This window comes from Podarcis melisellensis (genome assembly GCF_964234715.1).
Source record: "Podarcis melisellensis genome assembly, chromosome: 5".
NCBI lineage: Eukaryota > Metazoa > Chordata > Lepidosauria > Squamata > Lacertidae > Podarcis > Podarcis melisellensis.
This window is the reverse complement of record NC_138537.1, coordinates 25098232-25120992: the sequence shown is the minus strand read 5'-3', so window position 1 is coordinate 25120992 and position 22761 is coordinate 25098232.

The following is a 22761-nucleotide window of genomic DNA, read 5'->3' as shown; positions in this document are numbered from 1 at the left end:
CTTGCCCACTTTTACCCTTGACTACTCACCAAATGTTGAAATGTGGTCTGTCACAGCCAGAAGTACTTCGACACAACCCTGACCTGGAGGTTTACAACAAAATTCAAAAATTAAGGCTGTGTGTGTGTGTGTGTGTGTGAGAGAGAGAGAGAGAGAGAGAGAGAGAGAGAGAGAGAGAGAGAGAGAGTTGGTTGAGCACATGGGTTTCAGTTGAAAGCACCCAGTGCCATTTTTTTAGAAAAAGAGGTGTTGGAACTCACCATGAACATCTTCCTCGTTCTCTTCGAATGGCAATGGCGCCCACCTGAGAGGTGCTGAAACTGAGTTCCGGTGAGTTCCAGCTAAAAAGAGAGAGAGAGAGATCTGAGAGCATCTATACATGTCTACTTAGAAGCAAATCCCACAAGTTCAATGTGAATTATTCTAGGAAAGTGAATATAGGATTGCACTCTTAAAGTTTGATTCAATTTTTATTTAGAATTTTAATGACATCTACAGAGATGCTTACATGTAGACAAGTAAATTACTTGCATGTAAATATGCCAAGGATTGAGGTGAAATATAGAAAAGTTTCTGATTTAGAAGATTTGATATACAAGAGAGCTCATCAGTTTAAAATCAGCTTTCCTCCCTTCATTACTCTCCCCATAAGTTTTTATTTTTCCTGGTGCCAGGACTGAAATACTGCAAATTGTACTCTATGCGCTTAAATGGTAAGACATAAGAAACCCAGAGGCTTGATGTGCTCAGTTGTTTAGTTTTCTCACCTCCAAAACTGTTTTGCTGTTTCTGAATTGATGGACATTTTAATTATTCTGCAACTAGAAGTGTTAATTATGCTAAAGAACAAGGTGATAATTTGCAGGTACTAAAAAGTTCCCACACTGGTTTTCCCAAGGTAAACTTGAGCACCATTAACTCATTTATAAACACATATACACTTTACAGATGCTTCTGGAAGCAAAGTTATCAATCACAATGTGGATCTAATATGGGCTGTGTTTATATGGTGGGGGCGGGAACCTCAAACACATTTGATACTTCAGTAGGCATGTCTTCAGAAGCAAATCCTTTCCGTTACACTGTCATCTTTTATGTGAGGCAGTTAACTCTTTAAACACACACACACACACACACGAGCCCCCAAACCATTTCTCCTGGATGGAATATCACCACCAGTAAATTCATGTGAAGAAATTTCCCAGAATTCTCTCCTGCTTTCTGAAGATGGAATAATCTATTTCTAGATTAGAGGCCGTTTTGCAAAAGTACAGCCGTTCTTTGTAATTCTGAGGCAATAAACACCCTTTTGGGGGAAGGCGATGTTAGAATCCCTGCTCCATGATTGCAGTCATGGGATTGTTGTCTATCATATGATTGTATATGTTTTGACTCCACAGAGTGGGAAGTGACGGACACAGGATGTTTGTGTTACTGTGTTCCGTGAAGTGATACTATTGCCCTTTGTTCTTTTTCTCTTTGCTGTCTGATGCTAGAAAGGGAGCCATGTTGCAGTGTTCCGTGTGTTATATGTAAATAAAGTAGATTAGCCAAAATGCTGAGTTGCTGAGGTCTGTTACGCAACTGCGAAGACTCTGCAGGTCCCTAAGTGTGCCCATGTCCGCTGGCATCGGTCACTGTGATGTTCGGGCAGAAGAAAGCTTTTGAAGCTCCCGAATGATTGACCAGGAGGGAGAGAACATGCCAGTCGGGCTTGTGTCTCTACCAGGGTCCTACTTGAGTGTAAGACGAGCTCCTAACAGGCTACTCTGCAAGAATGAAGCAAGACATAGCACATAGCACAGCTAGCCTGCTCATGAGCATAAAGCACAGGACTAACCGGCATATAGCTGGCTTGCTGGCATCAGCCTTCTGGAAGACAATGGAAGACAATGGAATCTTTCATTCTGTTCAGTCTCTTCCGTTCATTAAAACACACAAATACCGGTATCTCCATCATACAGGAGAACCCTGATCTAGTTGAAATACATACAACAGTGGTGCACTTTAACTTATTAGTTATTAAGCTACATCTCTGCACAGCTCTTCTGGTAAGTGATGTTCAAGGCAGAAATGCAACAATCTCCATGTTCTTGGGCTTATTCAGCTGCTGCTGAAGGCCTCTGCTGCTGTTGCCAATCCTGTGTCAAACAGGACACGTTAGTTACTCTTCCATGCCAAAGTTAAAAAGGTATGTGTGTAGTTCCCTTGGTTGGCACAAATAATATATTTTATGCTAGTTCTGGGAACTAACATAAGGCTGCCCTAGGAGGCTTCTTCTTCTTTTTAGCTGAAGAGAGAGATAAAAATTCTTCAAATCAGTCAACCTGAATGTGATTCCTGTAGATTCATATACCTTCCAACATTTCTCTGATGAAAATAGGGGAATTCTATTCCATCACCATCACCATAATTTTCCTATTTATATCCCACCCATCTGACTAGGTTGCCCCAGCCACTCTGGGCACCTTCCAACATATATAAAAACATAATAAAACATTAAACATTTTAAAAGATTCCCTATACAGGGCTGCCTTCAGATAGCTCAGGGGATCAGAAAGCTCTGATATTTCTCCAGTGAAAATAAGGAAAAGCGGGATGTTCCGGGATCAAATCAGAAACTGGGACGGCTTCTGTAAATCCAGGACTGCCCCTGGAAAATAGAGACACTTGGAGGGTCTTGAGCAGCTTGAGGTGTCATTTTCACTTTTAGCTGATTCTTCCAAATATCTCCCCAGTAGAACTTCAAGCCCCACTCCCAAGGGCCTAGAGGGCAGGATTAGAACTGTTGAGTTGTAGCCAGGGTGGTTCCACTCAGTGAGTGAGACCCACTGAAATGAATAGACATTACTAGTTTGTGTCCTTTAATGTCATTGGGTCTAAACTGAGTCGAATTTAGTTGACTACAGCCCACCGGACAGAAATAGCAGGGGAGCAGGTTTTGAATGCATATTAGGAGAAACCTTCTAAAGCTAAGACCTGTTGAACAGTGGAAGAGATTGGAGGTGGAAGACTCCTTTAAGCAGAGGCTGGGGAGCTATCTTTTAGGGATGCTGTAGTTACATCCTATATTGTAATCCTGCACTGAGCAAGAAGTTGGAGTTCATAGAATTGTAGCACTGGAGGGAACCCAAAGGGTCATCTAATTTTAGCCCTGAGATCTTGTGATGAAGGGTGGTATGTGTTGTTGTTGTTGTTGTTTAGTCGTGTCCAACTCTTCATGACCCCATGGACCAGAGCACGCCAGGCACTCCTGTCTTCCACTGCCTCCCACAGTTTGGTCAAACTCATGCTGGTAGCTTTGAGAACACTGCCCAACCATCTCATCCTCTGTCGTCTCCTTCTCCTTGTGCCCTCAATCTTTCCCAACATCTTTTCCAGGGAGCCTTCTCTTCTCATGAGGTGGCCAAAGTATTGGAGCCTCAGCTTCACGATCTGTCCTTCCAGTGAGCACTCAGGGCTGATTTCCTTAAGAATGGAGAGGTTTGATCTTCTTGAAGTCCACGGGACTCTCAAGAGTCTCCTCCAGCACCATAATTCAAAAGCATCAATTCTTTGGCGATCAGCCTTCTTTATGGTCCAGCTCTCACTTCCATACATCACTACTGGGAAGGGCGGTATATACATACAGGTGAAGGTAAAGGACCCCTGACAGTTAAGTCCAGTCGCAGACAACTCTGGGGTTGCAGAACTCATCTCGCTTTACTGGCCGATGGAGCCAACGTTTGTCTGCAGACAGTTTTTCCGGGTCATGTTGCCAGCATGACTAAGCCGCTTCTGGTGAAACCAGAGCAGTGGACGGAAATGCCATTTACCTTCCCACCGGAGCGGATACATAAAATTAATAATAAATAGTCTAAACCCCTGCAATGAAGGAATGAATGACTTCCAAGATTTCTTCTAACTCTGATTCTATAATGCCTTCTTATTCCAAGGCCACCTCGGAATGTTGTTAGCTCCTAGCAATCTTACTGGAATGCATGAATCAGCGGAGGAAAGTGTATTACATCATTACTTTATACATATAAAAGCATATCCATAAAACTTCCATCGTTTAAATAATCTAAATCCTATTGAACCTGCCAGTGGTTTATAGGTGGAACAGCCATCAACACGCATGCTGTTCCAGCAGAAGAACCCTGAAGCACAAGAGGAAGAATATAAGAAACTGACCAACAAGAATCACAATTAAGGTTAATATGCCCAGGAGAGTTACTGCACTTCACTGCATTGATTTCCCTTTTTCTTTTTAGTTATCGGTCTTACCACCCTGATCTGCTCAGTATTGACTGATTCCATCGAGCAGATTTAATACAGTTCTTACAGCTTTAAAAATTGTAGACAAAGAGGGGCAAATATCCTATTAAAGAGGTGGGGATGTGGCACAATTCAGTTACAGGAAAGAAGGAGAAAATCAGGGTTTAAATTAAGTGGTCAGAATCAAAAGAAAAGGGATCATTGTGGAGTATTTCACAAACACATGAGTGATGATTTCTGATCAATAGCTTTTAACAGCAAGGGGCCAATCTGGAAATTGATTTGGAATTTCACAACGTAATAACATCTGAGGAGTAAAAAGAACTTGGATCCACACTCTAGTTTTGGAATTGGTAGGCTTGAGAATATAATTCATCGGTTACTCTCAAACGTCTAGTGTGAAGGAAGCTGGTCGTTATGCCTTCCTTCAGTCTTGCCCCAGCAAATTTTGGAGACATCAGAGGCAAATCTTCAGACCAGTAATAAATTAATTAGACGCCATCCACAAAAGAAGGGGTTGAAAAAGACAATAAATGTCTAGAGGAGTAGAAAAGAGTTTTTCAAGCAGCAGAAATCAAAAAAGGCAAAATGTACAAAAGGAGAAGAAGAAAAGCATAATACAAAGAAAACATGCAGTGCACCATGGAGGGAGGCAGAGCAATAGATTCTTTAAAATAATAACACAAAGGAGACCAGAGAAAGAATTCGGAACTTTAAAGGTTCAGAAGAAAAAGAATTAAAACAAAGAGAAAGCTACAGAAGTTTCAGCGGGTAGGAAAAGGAACTTGAAAAGGCACCAAGTTTGACTGTTAGCCAATTACAACAGTAAGCCCCCATCTTTAACTTGCGAAGACTTTGAAGAAATAAAGCTCAACAACAGTAATCATCAGTCAACAAGTTACGGTTGCAGAATAACAAGGTATGATATAAATAAATGATGCCTCTGCAACATAGGTCAGAAAGGATGCACCTGAAAAGGATCAATAATTTTAAATGGAGGCAATTAATTCGATTTGTGTACACAGGGTGTGATTTGATGGCATCTGTTCTTTGTGCTTTGCTGTTTCAAAGCAATAGACAGAGCACACAGTATGCCACTGCTCACATTAGGCCTTGTGTCCCATGCTAGGCATGTTTACTCTGAAGTAGACACCCCACACACACACACACAAAGACCTGCAAAAAATCAGAGGGAAGTTATCCCCTTCCTGTCCTTCTTCTGATTATACCCCCACCCCCATTTACAAAAACAAAAATTGGAAAACACTCCCATGATTTATTTATTTTTTTACTTGCTTTTGGAGTGAGTGAAATCTTCTTAAGGCAATTATTAAATCATTCCTAGAGAGATGCAAAGCTAAAATCCAAAAGGCACTGCTATCTTCATGAGAAGAGAAAAAGAATAAAAGGGTAAATAGCTCATACATCACATTTTGCACAAGCCCAACAAGTCTGCGGAAGTGACACTTCCTCTGCTACTAACTCCCCCCACCTCCATAGGATTACTCTGTAAAGTATAAATGTTGCATTTTATATTACTTGAGCAGCAAATAAGTTTATGTTTAATAAGAAAGTAAGCATAGTGTACATTTCTATTTCACACACTCCCCAAACAGAGAGTGGAACCAATCCTCAGTCACTGGCAGAGGTGCACGGGTGCGGGGGGCGCAGAGTGCCCCCAGTGGCACGATCCCGGTGGGGTGCCATCACGGCTCCCCCCTCGCACTGGGCGTCACGCCTCCACAGGTGGTGTGCCACGCCCCTGGGACATGTGCCATGACCCTGCCTGCTGTCCGTCCCCCCGCCAGAGCTTGAAGCTCCACCACTGTCCCCAGCCCTGCCCCAGCCTTCTTCAGACACTTTACATCTCTGCTCAGAAGTGAATCCCACTGAGTTCAATAAGCCTAACACTCAAGTAATTGTACATAGGACAGCAGAATCAGTATTCTAACTGAAACAAGTGATCTACCACAACTGACCCCCCCTCCAATTGCCAATGGAATTCTACATATATTGTTTCAAAGTTAAAGTAATATATGAATTTGCCTCCAAATGCTCAGCTTTATATATAGATATGTTTGTGTGTGGGTTTTTTCATCCAGATAACAAGGGGTAGAATTAAAAAATAGTGGTTTTGCTACATGGTACTGGAAATGCTGCCACATGGAAGACATAGGGTGGAATCCAGTGTAGCCCTAAGTACCTCATTCCATCTTTATAAGGATTTCTCCTTGTGCAGCAGAAGGTTCTCCTTCCTTCTCTCTCCCCCCTTTTTTTGACTCCTAAAATCTGTTCTAGGGTTCCCAAAAACCCTGGAGCAGATTGGGGGAGGGGCACATGATGCACAGCAGGGAATGAGAGGAGGGAACTCCCATTGCACAAGAGGAAATCCTTGCACTGATGAGATTTGGTAATTTAATACTAGCCATACAAATGTGCATGATTCAGTTACACAACGCATCTCTGTTGCAGTCCCATCAGTGTCGGAGGAACTACCCTATTGTGGGAAAGGCTTTGCCATAAAACCCACCAGTGCCAAAACCCTGCAGGCATCTGGAAAGGCTTTCAAGGTTTTCAAGTTCCACCATTGTGAAGCTTTTATGATTGGACTTTGCAGGGCTGCTTCTGTCTATATTGTTTCTGTTTTTCGTCTGATTGTTTTACCTATGTGAATTCTATATAAGCTTATATATATATATCACATTAACCTGTTGGGTAGAGTTGCAAATATAGAGCTTACCTTCAGGTTTTATTTAGATGGAGACTTTATATTTTAACCCGAAACAGCAACTCACCAGCATTCCTTAATCTGCCAAATGAAGCAGTAGATGTTCTCATCATCTATGTAACTGCCTAATCCCTTTACAATCCTCTTAAGCTTCAATGATATTGTTTGTTCTGAGAGCCACAGCTTAATTATTTGCTGCACAGTGTCGCATTTCATTCAACACATTTTACATTAGATGCATCTTAGCTACATCAAATGGCTGCTGGTAATACACCTCATGGTGTAAAGATGAATTCCTCATCACTAGATACACCCCCATTCATAAAAGGTGTGTGTATTGTTTCCACCAATCACTCTCCACCAAGATTGTATTTACCAAAACCCTGAGAATCTGTACAGTTTCCAAGGGGCGGGAGAAGGAAGTACAGAACTTTTCTTCTTCTTTAATAGCCTCTCCATTAAGACCAAATGTGTGTTCCATTTGAGAAGCTTCAACGGAAACAGCTGGAGATCAGCCACACCTCCAGGTCAGTGGTGACACTAGATAGAAGAAGAAAAAGAGTTTGGATTTGATATCCCACTTTATCACTACCCGAAGGAGTCTCAAAGCAGCTAACATTCTCCTTTCCCTTCCTCCCCCACAACAAACACTCTGTGAGGTGAGTGGGGCTGAGAGACTTCAGAGAAGTGTGACTAGCCCAAGGACACCCAGCAGCTGCATATGGAGGAACGGGGAATCGAACCCAGTTCACCAGATTATGAGTCCACTGCTCTTAACCACTACACCACACTGGCTGTCTCACTGGATAGACAGGAGAAGCATCTCACAGTGTCTGCCATGTTTTGTTTTTATTTTTAAAAAATCTCCGTCAGTCTTCCTTAACACACTCCTCAAGCTGAAGGTACCACTGGCAGTCTATAACACTGAAGTAGCCCATGGACATGCAGTGCCAAAGAATCTGGAAGCTGACGCAATAAAGTCATGGCCTGCTTAACCCAGTGAAATGTTGGCTTTGTCCTTTCTCTGCCCGCCTTTCTCTACCCTCTATTTGCTCTGTTCCCACACTGCCAGCACACTATTAAATGCAGGCCAGGCACTCTGTAGGTCATTGACTGTCCTCATAATTATCTCCTCTTTGCATGGCTCTCCACATTCCAAATGATAACAACAGCCAAACTGTCTACTGAAAAGCATTTCCCCACCACTGGTATCTATGATGGATAATAAACAAAACATTTTTTTGTGTGTCACAAGGGGCAATAGGATAGATCAGATCTGTCCCTCTGACACTGGAAACAGAGATTGGATTCTGAAGAATGAGATCTGATGTCAGAATCTCTCTCCGCACCTTGGGCTTCTTGATCACCCTGGCCTAACTAATGTCAGAGCTATGATGTTGATAGGGCCATGTAGGAGATGTGTCAGGAAGCTGTTGGTTCCTGACCTGTCTTGTTCCCTCACCATACCCACAAAGTGCGGAGAAATTGAGTCACATTCAAGAGGCATCCCTGTCAAGAGTGTGCAGAAATCACCCTCCTCTTCTAAAACAGTTTTCTTTCCCAGCCCCAAGTCTGGAAGCATATGGAGGAAACCAGAGTGTTTCTCCACTCTTATTTCTGCTCCACTGATACAGCCCAGTATGGTGTAAGACAATTCAGTTCAACTGCCTTCAGTTCTACCCAACACTGGAAAGCTGGAATATTATGGGACATTGTGTGTCGGCCACAGAAAGGTGGTGAATATTGTGGTGAATATTAAATTCTGCAAAGCAGGCTTCTTTTCCCAGGGGGAATCAGAATGGAAAAATCTCAGAAAGAATGTTTCCGAGAAATTTTAAGCAATGCAAGCCAGAAGGAAACATTCAGCTATATATATTGTGTGAATGGCAGCTATAGCAGGAGCTTGTATCGGAAGAAAACTTGTTTTTCTCCTTGAAGGGAAGAATAAATGCTATCAAACAGAAGACATGGACAGCACTGACAATAAATGCCACAACGTTTGCCATCTATCTGTTTTTCCTAGAAAAATTGTGCATATGGTTTTGATTTTCTGTCACCTTCTAAACTTTAGTCTCTGGAGATTTTTCTGCCTCTCAAGATATAGCAGTTACTAACTGATCAATCTTTTGGACAGATTTATTTCTGAACTTCAGAACTAAGGAAGCTCAAATATTTGATGTAAGTCAAATTGGGCATCACTTTGTAAAACCCACTGGTCACTTCAAAAGTGAATTTAAGACAATTTATGGCATGAACCATACTTCCTACTGTGCTCAAACCCATGTTACTGGCTGAACTTAGGCTACTGAACTCACCGTTCCTATCAATTGAGTTAATTTCTCTTTCTCTCTGCCATAATTATTATTATTATTCCTTTAATTCCTCTCCTTTTTCCAGATAGAAGACACTGCTTCTTTCTACATCTTTCCAATTCCCCCTGCATTGGCTTCAAAATGGACACCCTCAGAGTGAGGGCAGAATTAGGAACCAATGCTTCCAGTCTGATTGGATTTTCAGCAACAACAGGTTATTGCTGATGAATGGGAAACCTCACAACTAATGGCATTCCTCTTCACCAGAATGTCCCACCCACCTTTGTAGCTTGTGAATGGGGTGCCAACTATGAAGATCCTTCCACCCAGTCTTTCTGTGTCTACCACCAATGCTTGCCCCTAACCACTGAGTTCATCAAAAGGAGGAACTAGGGTTGGAGTGGGGTGAAGGACACCTTGCTCAGGGCTCCCTCATACCTGTAACCAGTCCTTCTAATTGGTAGTATTTCTCCAGACTCTGATACAGGAATCTTTCTAATAATAATAATAATAATAATAATAATAATAATAATAATAATAATTTATTATGTATACCCCGCCCATCTGGCTGGGCCTCCCCAGCCACTCTGGGTGGCTTCCATAAAAACCAAAAGTACAGTAAAATATCACACGTTAAAAACTTCCCTTAAGATGTCTTCTAAATGTCAGGTAGTTGTTTATCGCTTTGACATCTGCTGGAAGGGCATTCCACAGGGTGGGCGCCACTACCGAGAAGGCCCTCTGCCTGGTTCCCTGTAGCTTTGCTTCTCGCAATGAGGGAACCGCCAGAAGGCCCTCGGCGCTGGACCTCAGCGTCCGGGCAGAATGATGGGGGTGGAGACGTTCCTTCAGGTATACTGGACCGAGGCCGTTTAGGGCTTAAAGGTCAGCACCAACACTTTGAATTGTGCTCAGAAACATACTGCATTCCTAGGCCTGCATGTAGATGTCATGACTTGAGCCTGGGATGTTTTGTGTGCAACTACCACTGAGCTACAGTCCTTCCCTACCAGTTCCTCTGCAAAAGGTACCAGTGATCCAAACTGAACCATGGAAGGCATGAAGTATCATAAGGGGTTGTGGTTCCCAGTAGTAAGTCTTCCCACCAGTCTCAGGAATGGATGAATGCTATCACACAGTAACTGATCAAAGGTATATCAAGCGTTTGCTATCATTTATCAACCTGTACTAACATGTCACTACACTGGGGTGTGTGTGGAATGAACCCTTTGCCTGAGAGTATGCAAGAAGATCATTTCAGTGGCCTAGCAATCTGTTGAAGGAACACACTGTGAAAGAAAGAAAGAAAGAAAGAAAGAAAGAAAGAAAGAAAGAAAGAAAGAAAGAAAGAAAGAAAGAAATCCACCATATTAAACAGTGCAGAGCGATGGTTATACTGGCTGTTTTTAATTAAAAAATTGAGGAAAACAAATCATAAATGTTCCTGACAACCCAGTGCAGAAGTTTTAGATTATATGTTAGAGTATGTTTACACCAAGTCAATTGAAGTTCATGATAAGCAAACATTTGTTTTCTTATTAAGGCATAAGCCACTGAACTGAATCACCAAGGTAACCATCTATGACAGGTGAAAACCTGAACTGAGGTCTATTTAGATGTGAGCTGTTGTGACTCAGTTTAATAGCATAGATTTCTGAAGTGCTGAATCTGAATGTTGATCATAATCAGCTATTTGAGGTTGCTATTCTTCAGAAATCGCCAACACTGCCATATTTGTTAAGATAAAAGCCTTGCCACATGACACCAATGTATGTAGACTGCCTATCTTCTGTGATACCTTAATGTATACCACTACATGTCATTATTGTATTTGCTCTGCAAGGTTATTTTTTATGTACTGCAGCAGAAGTAGCAAATGTGGTGCCCTTAAGATTTTGTTGGACCACTATTCCATCATACTGGCTGAGTCTAATGGAAGCTGTAGCCCAACACCTTCTGGGGAGTTTCACGCTGGCTAATGCTAGCTAAAGCTGGTCTTTTTGATCCAATGATGATTTCAGTGTCAACATTTGTTGCTTTTATTTCCTCTTTGCAGACAATCGATACAACGCTGATTGGAGTCCATTTCAGTTTCTCTATGTTTCTCATTTTTTCAGTATGAAGTTCAATTTGCTGCATTTCTACATTAGTTTGTGATTGTTTTTCAATCATCAGAAAAAAATTGTCTACATTTTAGTGCCCATTTCTCTCAATATACTTGTGTGTGTGCGCGCGCATGCGCACAAAAACACACACACTTTTTGTTGTAATTGGCTATCCTTACTATGATGCATTTTAATGTTCTTTTCATTAAAATATGCATTTTTGCACACTTTCTTCTAACATACAATTTTGTACATATCTTTTTTCTTGAAGAATTGTGTCGCAAAATTCAGAAAAGTGCACATTTTCAAAGATAGTTGCTTGCAGGCTTCCCACAGGCATGTGACTGGTCACTGTGAGAACAGGATGCTAGACTAGATGGGCCTTTGGCCTGATACAATAGGGGTCCTTAAAGAAGGATAACTCTGTCATACTGTGTTCAAAGTGGCAATACTGAAGGACTTACCGTATTTTTCGCTCTATAACACGCACCCGACCATAACACGCACATAGTTTTTAGAGGAGGAAAATCCGTAGGCATGCCACCCGTAGGCATTCCCTCCATAACACGCACAGACATTTCTCCTTACTTTCTAGGAGGAAAAAAGTGAGTGTTATGGTGCAAAAAATACGGTATTCTTCTGTTAAAACATTTCCCTCTATCAATCAAATGCTCATCCTGGGTAATAGGGATAGAAAGCAAGCAGCGGGTGAATTTTATCTGTGCAAGCCCACTACTACATGTGATCCCAAAAAGGCCTGTTGGGACTGCATGCTTTTCTTGTAAATGGGTTGGTTATTTGTGACCACATAATTTTAATAAAATAAAGATGTTCTTTCTTCAAAAAAAAGAGAGAAGAAGAAGTTGTGGTTTAAGTTAATGAATAAATAATAATTGCCGGACATTTTCATTCAGTCAGAATCATCCAGGGAGCTAGAAGATCTACAGTTGAAGAAGTCCTGGGAAGTTTTGTGCTCATAACATGATGTTAGGGACTGGACAGAGGAGAAATGGTGGAGACCGCCTCCCTAGCCTGACCCTTCCAGAGAAGAAGAAGACAGTTCAAAATTACAACAGGGTTTTAAGGGACATCACAGCTCAGAGGCAGATGAAGGGGAAAGCTGGGAAATAATGGAAGAGGAGGAAGAAGAAGCACCAGCTGACGGACACAGTGTATTTAGAAAGCATTCTAGGACCTCCCTCTCTCAGAACCCGGCGGGAATTGAAAGTAGGAGAGCAGAGATCTCAGAGGCAGAGGGCACATCTCAGCACCCATAGTGATGACGCATGAAGGGAGAGAGGGAGGGGTGGGGACTCACCCGGAGCAAAGCCGTTATTCCAAGAGGCTGGCGTTCCAAGCCTCTCTCTATGAATATTGAATGAAAAGCAGTTGGTAAAAACTTTTCCTTGTCTTATCCATTCCTGGCGACCTGCTGGGGTGTGTGTGTGTGGATCCACTGCCGCCTGACACATACAGACAAAAAAATACCACAGTGAATCAGTCACCGCCTCTGCCGGGCTGCTCCATAGAATCTATTTTGCTTTCTTTATGACTCAGTTAGCTCTGCCAAAAAAGGAAAGAGGCACTGCTGTTCCTGAAGATGAGTAGGAATTTTTGTGTATGCTTAAAAACACTAGCAGTTCCTTCTTTCATTGGGTAGGAAGGGTGGTGGAAGCAAGGGAGGGTGGATGGGGACAGTAATTGTGTGAGGCTACTTCTTGTTCAGATCAGGCACTTCTGCATTTCTTGGTAAGTACAGTGGTACCTCGAGTTACAAATGCCTCAGGTTACAAATGCTTCAGGTTCCAAACTCTTCTAACCTGGAAGAGTTACCTCAAGTTGAGAACTCTGCCACAGGATGAGAACAGAAATTGTGTGCTGGGGGTGCAGCGGCAGCAAGCGGCCCCATTAGCGAATGCACGCTTCTAGTTAAGAACAGTTTCAGGTTAAGAACAGACCTCCGGAACGAATTAAGTTCATAACTAGAGGTACCACTGTAACTGTTTTAATAAAGAATAATCGTAATTTGATAGGGGGAATTTAGAGTTGCATCTAGAGTTTTCTACCACAGGCATAGGCAAACTTGGCCCTCCTCAGGGGTCAGCAACCTTTTTCAGCCGTGGGCCAGTCCACCATCCCTCAGACCATGTGGTGGGCCAGACTATATTTTGAAAAAAAAATAATGAACGAATTCCTATGCCCCACAAATAACCCAGAGATGCATTTTAAATAAAAGCACAAATTCTACTCATGTAAAAACACCAGGCAGGCCCCACAAATAACCCAGAGATGCATTTTAAATAAAAGGACACATTCTACTCATGTAAAAACATGCTGATTTCCGGACGGTCCGCGGGCCAGATTTAGAAGGTGATTGGGCCGGATCCGGCCCAAGACATTAGGTTGCCTACCTCCAGATGTTTGGGGACTACAACTCCCATCATCCCTGACCACTGGTCCTGTTAGCTAGGGTGATGGGAGTTGTAGTCCCAAAACATCTGGAGGGCCGAGTTTGCCTATGCCTGTTCTAGCAGATTACATTTTCATTTTAAGAAATATATGCCTAGAAGAAACAAAACAAATGGTTTTGTTTGAACTTCGGCATATGAATATTCCAATGGATATTAATGAATATAGACGGGGCTGTAAGTATGTGTCTATCTATACACATGAACACATGCACACACATATAGGAAGATTGTTTGGTTTTGTCTAGCTAAAAGCTGTAGGACAATAACAACAACTTTCAGAGTTGAGCCACAAATTTAGTTCTTAATTTCCTGGCCAGCAGTAGAAATAAAGAGACACACAAAGTAACATAGTTTTCATTATTGAGCAGCCTATGAAGTTCAGACAATTCCAACAAAAAAGAAAAGTGGGAGGAGACTAGAGAAACTGGTGTGGCTGCATAAGGAGCTTGCAGGAATGTTTTGGGATACTTGCCTCCTCTGCATAACACTATTCTATAACTTTTTAAAAATGGAGAGAAAACCCACACATGTTTCAGTTGCAAGGTGTTTAAAAGTTCAAGTGCGAAAGAAAATCTGCCAAGCTGAGTCATGCAAAGCTGAGCTACAATTGTGAGTTAAAAAATAAATAAATATGCAAATTTATTCAAATTCAACACATACAGCAATTAAATAAAATCTGCCTGGATATGATGGTACATACAAATGGGATTGACAGTTGCTGTCTCTGCATCAATACTGGACAACGCTAGGCATTTTAAACAAAAAGTAGCATCCAATGTCTGATAATCATTCATATTTAGCACCCAAAAATCTGTGAAATGAAATGTTTCCTATGCCTTCTGAAGGCATGTGGCAATTGTCTTTTTATCTCTCTCTGCAATATTTATAAACCTTTTGCTAAGAAAAGACAGCAAATTAGACTCAGTGTTTGGATCCAGCAGCTCAAAATCCATCAAATGAGTTGGACCATACATTCACACTCCAGATGATATCTTTCTAAGAATTTTTCCTGACTAATCAGCCAAATAACCTTCTGCTTAGAATCCAACATGACAGAAAATCCACATTACAGCTGCAGCCAATGATGATTCACTACATGAATATTTGTGGAAGTAAACAGTTATATGAATGCCATTCTTAACTGGAACTAAAAATGTTATATATTATGAGGAAAATCTGGCATTTTATAGGCCAATTTAACTGATTTTTACCATCTTTGTTTTATGAATTGGTCGTATTAGTGCTTCAGAAAATCATGGTGAATGTAAACAATGAAAAACATCGGGTACGGATAAAAAAATGATTTGGGAAGCGAGTAAAGCCTATATGTGAGGGTATGTAATACAACAAATGGGGAGGATAAGGAGAAATAAAGAAAATAATATTATGGGAATAAACAAAGAAATAAGAGAGAAAGAAAAAGAAATAGTGAAAAACCCCAAAAACAAAGATATCCTCCAACAGATAAAGAACTTACAAGCCCACCTATTGTATTTAATAAACAGAGAAGTTGAGAAAAAAATTATATGGAAAAACATAGATAATAGATAGTTCAGTCAGTATAGCATCAGGCTCTTAATCTCAGAGTTGTGGGTTTGAGACCCATGATGGGTGAAATATTTTTGCATTGATGGAGGTTGGACTATATAATCCTTGTGGTCACTTCCAACTCTATTAGCCATCATCCAAAACAGAATCTATCCGGTTTGTTGGTTAAGTTTAGAATGCTCCTTTAGGCATTGCAGGGGAAACTACTTACAGGTAGGTAGCCTTGTTGGTCTGCCGTAGTCAAAACAAAACAAAATAAATAAAATAATTTTTTTAAAAAAATACTTCCAGTAGCACCTTAGAGACCAACTAAGTTAGTTATTGGTATGAGCTTTCATGTGCATGCACACTACTACTTGCACTCTAATACCAATATTTTTTTTTTGCAAAAATGTGTATGTTGGGAGAAACCAACATATGAGGAAAAAATTGTACTGATGAATTTTCATGGAGACTTTTTAAAAATGAGAAAGTGGGAAAATGTGGTTATGACTTCGGGATTTTAAAAATTAGAATCTAAAATTGATGGATTTACCCACCCCTAGGCCCTGAAACATTTGAGCTGAGAAAACGTCTCTCTGACAGGTAGAGGGAAAGCAATCTCCCTACATTTGCTCCTTCTCAGGTCAATGGCCAAGATGTGTAATATTGGATTTTGTTTTGGCTATACGTATGTTGTAGGCCACCTGGAGGAACTTTAGATTGAAAAGCAGGATATATCCTCAAATATCATCTATTTATAATGTTTAGATGCAAAGCAGCACTAGGCTGCAATCTTAGGCACATTTACTTGGGAGTGATTCCCACTGACGGATGTTGTTCTCACTTCTGAGTAAAAATACATATGACTTTGCTGCATGCAACCTCAAGCTGTGACTGCATTTTGTTGTGACTATGCAATAGGAAAGCATTGCAAACACACATGGTAAAGCTTAATCCTGATGACAGAGCATATGAAATCTGGGCTTACAGCAATGCCAAGATGAAGAAATGCAGAAGTGTATCAAGGGTTGTTTGTATGACAAGAAATCAGTAACAAAGTTGAGAAATCAACTGTTCCACTTCAGCCTTTAATAAATTATTGCAGAATGTGGTCTGGGAATACTTTTGTGACAGTCAAAATGTGTTTTTAATCTTCTGCAACAGTGAGGTTTGGATGTATGGCACTAGTTCTTCTGTAATGCAGATTTTACGCTGATTTAGTCCACTAATAGTAGTAAGGCTACTTCTAGCTTACACCAAGGGGTGTTCTAGGATTCGGATAATGTGTTTACAATTAGCATTACCAATATGAGACAGATTTTTGCTTGTTAACAGATGAGTCTTATCTCCTGCCTCCAGCACAGGAAACTCATCTTGGCAGAACCCACATTCTGTTGTTCTTTCTCCAGATGTTTACAAAAGCTTGCAATACAGCTAAGAAGATATATTTGTTTAATAACATGGGAGGTGGCTTCCCCCATTTTCCATGTCAAAATGTATTGACTGGATGAACATGGTCTATGCTAACTGTTATTGTGAAAACTTGTGTGCTTCTGAGACACAACTCAGGTTCATGTCCAGTTCTGAGGTGCCATCAGCAACGTTACCTGTGCTCAGGGGAGAAGGGCTGTATCTCAGTAGTACAGTATCTGCTTTGCATACAGAAGGTCCCAGGTTCATTTTCTGACATTACAACACAGGGCTAGGAAGAACTCTTACCTCAAACCCTGGAGAGTCACTGCCAGTCAGTGTAGACAACACTGAGCTACATGGACCAATGGTCTGAAGCAGCAGTATAAGACTGTTTCCCACCGTCCTATGTAGGTGAGAAATGTCAGGATTTCCCGGTGGCAACTAGGGATAGATTAACCTGTTAATTTGGGTTCTCTTGGTTTCTCATTTTTTTCTAGTATTCAATTCAATTTTCTACAACAATCTTGAGTTTTAAAAACACCTCATGAAAATCCACCTGCATTTTAGTGTTAATTTCTCCTAATAAACCCATTTCTGTGTATGCAATTCCCCCTAATATGCATGTTAGCAAAGTTTATGAGGTAGAAATGGGCAGGTAGACTGACAGAGATACAGGACGTGCTTTATACATTCAGGATGTGTGGATTCCAGGTGAGCATGGGTGTTCATGCATCCCATCAAGGGGCAGGAAAGTGAAAAAGGACAGGTGTTCTACTTGAGCATAGTGTCAAGCCTCGCATCTGAAGGAGGTGTCTAGGGATCCAAATCAGAGATCTCTGACATATCTAGTTTGGCCTGGAATATAAAGATAAATGGTGTCTGTGTAAATGACTCTCTCTGCCTCTCATTACACTGTTCCTTGGTTCCTCCAGCGGCGAGAGCTTATTAAGCTGAAGAGTTGAAACTAAAAATTATCAATTTTGGTTTTTCCTCTCTTAGATTTTACAGTCGGATCACTTTTGAAACCCAACTAAACAACCCCGTTACACTGCTGCTTGAAAAATAAACATGTCCCAAAAGTTACTAAATAAAGCCTTACAAGGACATTTTTAATACAATGTTCAGTCCTATGTCCCCTTCCTGCTTAAATGTAATGTGCCACATTTTTAATGTAACTTGCTAGGGGGTTGAGGCAAAATATAACTCTTCCCATAAAGGATAAAGAAATCTCTCTGTGAGAAATTCATCTTGTGACCTTGGTTGTGCTCCAGTGTCCCACAAGATATCCTTTTACCAGGATGAATCAGGTTTGTGCCAAAGCAAAAAAAGTTTTCAGTCCTTTATTTCCCTGAGCAGAATGTTTGTGTGTGGCAGCTTATTTTTATATACCATTATAGCCAAGGAACACAAGGTTCTGGGGAGGGAGAATGAGAGATCCGGATGAATTCTCAAAGTGGAGAGAAAAACAACCCTCCAGAGAGAACAAACCTAATAAGAGAACATTCAGATACAACATGCACCTGTAACCATCCTATTACTCACATTTTCATGTTACATAAGGAGAAATTGACTCAAACTGGTGGCAAAGTTTAGGGCTGCCGTTTGTTAGAGTTTGGGCAACTTTAACCATCATGTTGAAACTCACAAAGGATGCATGGGAGCAAAGAGATTAGAGACCCAAGTGGTATAAATCCATTGCCCTCAAACATTTAGCTATTTAGTTAAGTACCCATGACCACTGACAGAGGAAGGGTGGGTACGGTCCACCCTGGGTGTCATCCCTGAGGGAGGGTGACATCGCTGTGCTGCCCCCCATGGATGCTCATCCCACCCCCATGTGCAGCTAGCCCCACCCCTGTGCGCCGCTCCGGGTGCTGGAGCAGCTAGCTCCACCTTTGCCTATGACGACTGCTTTAATCAAAATCTCAAAGCAAAGAGATTTTGTGGGTCTTATTAACTTATTCCATTGCTTGAGCAATGTTGATCATGATTTTCCCCCTTTTTGTTATCTCTTAGCCTTCTCACCTGTATGCAGTATGGCAACAAGAATACTTATAATATCTTACAAAGTTATTACAAGATTCTAACCAGGTAATATTCACGAAGCACATTGGATACAAATATTATTATTACTGCCCCTTTACCTCCTGATAAGCAGCAGTGACATATCTGACCAGAGGTCAGGTGAGTGGCTTCTTCTTCTTCTTCTTCTTCTTCTTCTTCTTCTTCTTCTTCTTTTGGCGATCGCTCATAGCCGAGTAAGATTGTCTTCCACGAACACGGTCTTAACAGTGAGTTTGTAAGTGACTGTGGAGTCCAATTTTGGATCCACACATCCTTCCACAGTGGGGACATAGGTTTCCAAGTGGGATCACGGTGAGGGTTTGCCAAACGTGCCTTCCTCTTAGCACATTTCTCCCTTTTGTCCTGAGTTTGAGCGTCTTCAAAGTACATGACACCTTTGATAAAGGCTGTTCTCCAATTGGAGTGTTCACAGGCCAGTGTTTCCCAGTTGTCGGTGTTTATACTACACATTTTTAGTATAAAAAAGTGGCATCGCACCACCCATTACTGGTAATATGTTACCGTGTGAAGGGGACCATAGCCCAATGGTAGAATACATGCATTGCATGCAGTTGGTTCCAGTCCCCAGCATCTACAGTGATAAGGATCAGGTGATGGGAAAGATCTGCATCACATATACTGGAGAACCATTGCTAGTCATAGCAGACAGTACTGGGCTAGATTGCAAAATACTTTGATCTGGTATAAGGCAGCTTACTATGCTTCTATGGTATCATGCCTTGAACACCAATTCACAGGTGCTACTTAAAAAATTTTCAAACATATGGGATTCAATTATATTTCAGAAATACAAGTAGAAGCATATTGTCTGCTAGGCCTTCTGGCAGATGGTTGTTGTTTAGTCATTTAGTCGTGTCCGATTCTTCGTGACCCCATGGACCAGAGCACGCCAGGCACTCCTGTCTTCCACTGCCTCCCGCAGCTTGGTCAGACTCATACTGGTAGCTTCGAGAACACTGTCCAACCATCTCGTCCTCTGTCGTCCCCTTCTCCTTGTGCCCGCCATCTTTCCCAACATCAGGGTCTTTTCCAGGGAGTCATCTCTTCTCATGAGGTGGCCAAAGTATTGGAGCCTCAGTGTCAGGATCTGTCCTTCCAGTGAGCACTCAGGGCTGGTTTCCTTCAGAATGGATAGGTTTGATGTTCTTGCAGTCCATGGGACTCTCAAGAGTCTCCTCCAACACCATAATTCAAAAGCATCAATTCTTCGGCGATCAGCCTTCTTTATTGGTACAGCTCTCACTTCCATACATCAATGTACAACCCCACAATTTGAACCAAGCATTAGATGTTCAGATTAGGTCTAGATGTAACAACAGAATATAATTCAACTATGTTGTATTTCCAATATATGCTCCTATAGTACTAAAGTATAATAGTAAACTAGGAACTTTTACCCTCTGTTGCTCTTTTCTTTGTTAATAACAAGTGCCTACTCATTTCATAACCCATTTTCCAAATAATTAACAGCATGGAGGTCCAGATGACCTCTCAGTTGCAAACACTCTATTTTAGCCTTTAAAATGAAATCACAGATGAGTCATGCCTAAATTTCTATTTCCCCCACTTAGAGAATTATTCAGGTGTACAGCTTTTGGAGGTGATGATTAACACTAGTGCCCAATTATCATCCCTGAAAGTCAACTAAACACCACCTACAGAGACTCCTTTAGTCATCAAGTTAACTCACATGTTTGCAGAGCATTTATTTACCGGTTTGTGTTGCAATAGCAGTATATCAAAAAGCTGTTAATGGATGAGTTTATTGATGGGCTACTTTTTAAAAAAGAGAGAATTATTGAGTCTCTTGTATAAAGCTGAATGTATGTTCAGATTTTTATTTTAAAAGCATGATTATTATGTTGGCTGCTGGGCTCTCTGGAAAATCTGTAGCTTATAGATATATTCACACATTCACACTTTTCACACACCCTTGTTGGGTTTGAGTGAACCACAAATACCTAGCCACAATATTTCCTTTTGCTAACTGCTCTTCTGGAATTTATCTCATCAAGTGGAGAAGCCAATGGGTTGACCAAATATGCTCTTTTGTGGTCAATTTACTGAGTTAAGTTTGTGAGTGAAGTAAACATCTTTTCAGTTAACTGAACATATTCCGTTTTGTGGTAGTATCAGAATATAGCTGGAAATCCAGACATTGTGCAATGGATTCCCTTGGTCCCTTGGTTATTCCTGAATCACTTGGATACATTTTAAGTTCCCATCTACAGGTGAGAAATGACATAAAGCTTGCTCTGATATATACGGGGGTGAAGTAGCAGCTACAGTGCTTTCACCAGCATGGTGAGAGAGATTAATGAGGTTGTACTGACTTCAAAAGAACTTTGGAGCATTGGTACTAGAGGAGGCATCCCCGAATTTCGGCCCTCCAGATGTTTTGGACTACAATTCCCATCATCCCTGACCATCGGTCCTGTTAGCTTGGGATCATGAGAGTTGTAGGCCAAAACATCTGGAGGGCCACAGGTTGGGGGTGTCTGTACTAGAGATTCTTGCTGCTACGATACAAATCACTCTTCTGGTAAATGCAGAACTGTACCCCTTCACTCCATCACATGCCACTGCTGCATATAGATTTGGGAGGCTATAATTGCCCAATAGTATTCTGGACCAAATGTGTATGAAAACACGGGTGAGGGAGTACTCTTCCAGGCAGTGCTTTATTTTCTTAAAAATTGTTTAGGGTTACTCTCATTTTGTCTCAAGAAAATCACTGGGTAAGGAAATGAAGCAGCCATTGGAGGTGGTAACTGACCAATCACCATGCTAGATTCCAACTCCTACTTCACACATTAAACACTTGCTTCCGTCTGAGATTCAGGAAATGAGGACGCCATCGGGGGTAGCAACGGAACTGATGATTCACCGTGCTAGAGAAGAATTAGATTCGCAAAATGTTTAGGGGTATGCATACCCCTGTGTACTCCCATAAAAAAGCACTGCTTCCAGGTATTATTGGGCCACAGCTCCCGTCAGCAATTATATCCCAGGGTATAACACAATGTTTAAAAGAAAAGAGCCACTGAGAAATACCCCATGCAAGGGTAGCGTTTGAGTAGAATTGTCAACAACATAGTCCAAAGAATACTCCCGCCCTTCATTCACTTTGTTCCAGTTCAAAAGCAAAATATAATAATAGTAAATCATTGCCCAGATGAATTTTTATAATCTCTCACATTTTAATCTATCACATATGTGCTTAAGCTAATAAAAATAGTTCCACTTGAAGATGAAAATTTGTTGGTACTTTTTTCATTTGAGAGATAAAATTCAATCAATTTCCCTTTATGAAGCAGGTCAGTGCTAGTAAACCCACAACATAAAATTCTGCTACTGGAATTGTGCTGTCCTCTCCCCCCTATAACCACTGGCATGTACCTCCCTTAACCAAATATAGCGAGCTTTAAAAATATTGCTCCTGCTTATAAACTTAAACGCAACATCCACTCCTATGTATCTGCTGCTTTTTCTTCCTCTCTCATGAACCCAGAACCCAGGGAGTCATTCAGTATAGCAGATTCAGATGGGAGATTCAGAATGGACAAAGGAAATACCAGTTAAGAATTTGTTGCCTCAAGATGGCTGCCATTTTAGATGGCTTTTAAATAGGATCAGATAAACTCATGGAGGATAATGCTGTACATGACTACTAGTCAAGCAATGCCTCTGGAGGCCAGTTCCTGGGAATCATGAACAAGTGTACAGTGGTACCTCGGGTTAAGAACTTAAGCCGTTCTAGAGGTCCGTTCTTAATCCGAAACTGTTCTTAACCTGAGGTACCACTTTAACTAATGGGACCTCCTGCTGCTGCCGGAGCACAATTTCTGTTCTCATCCTGA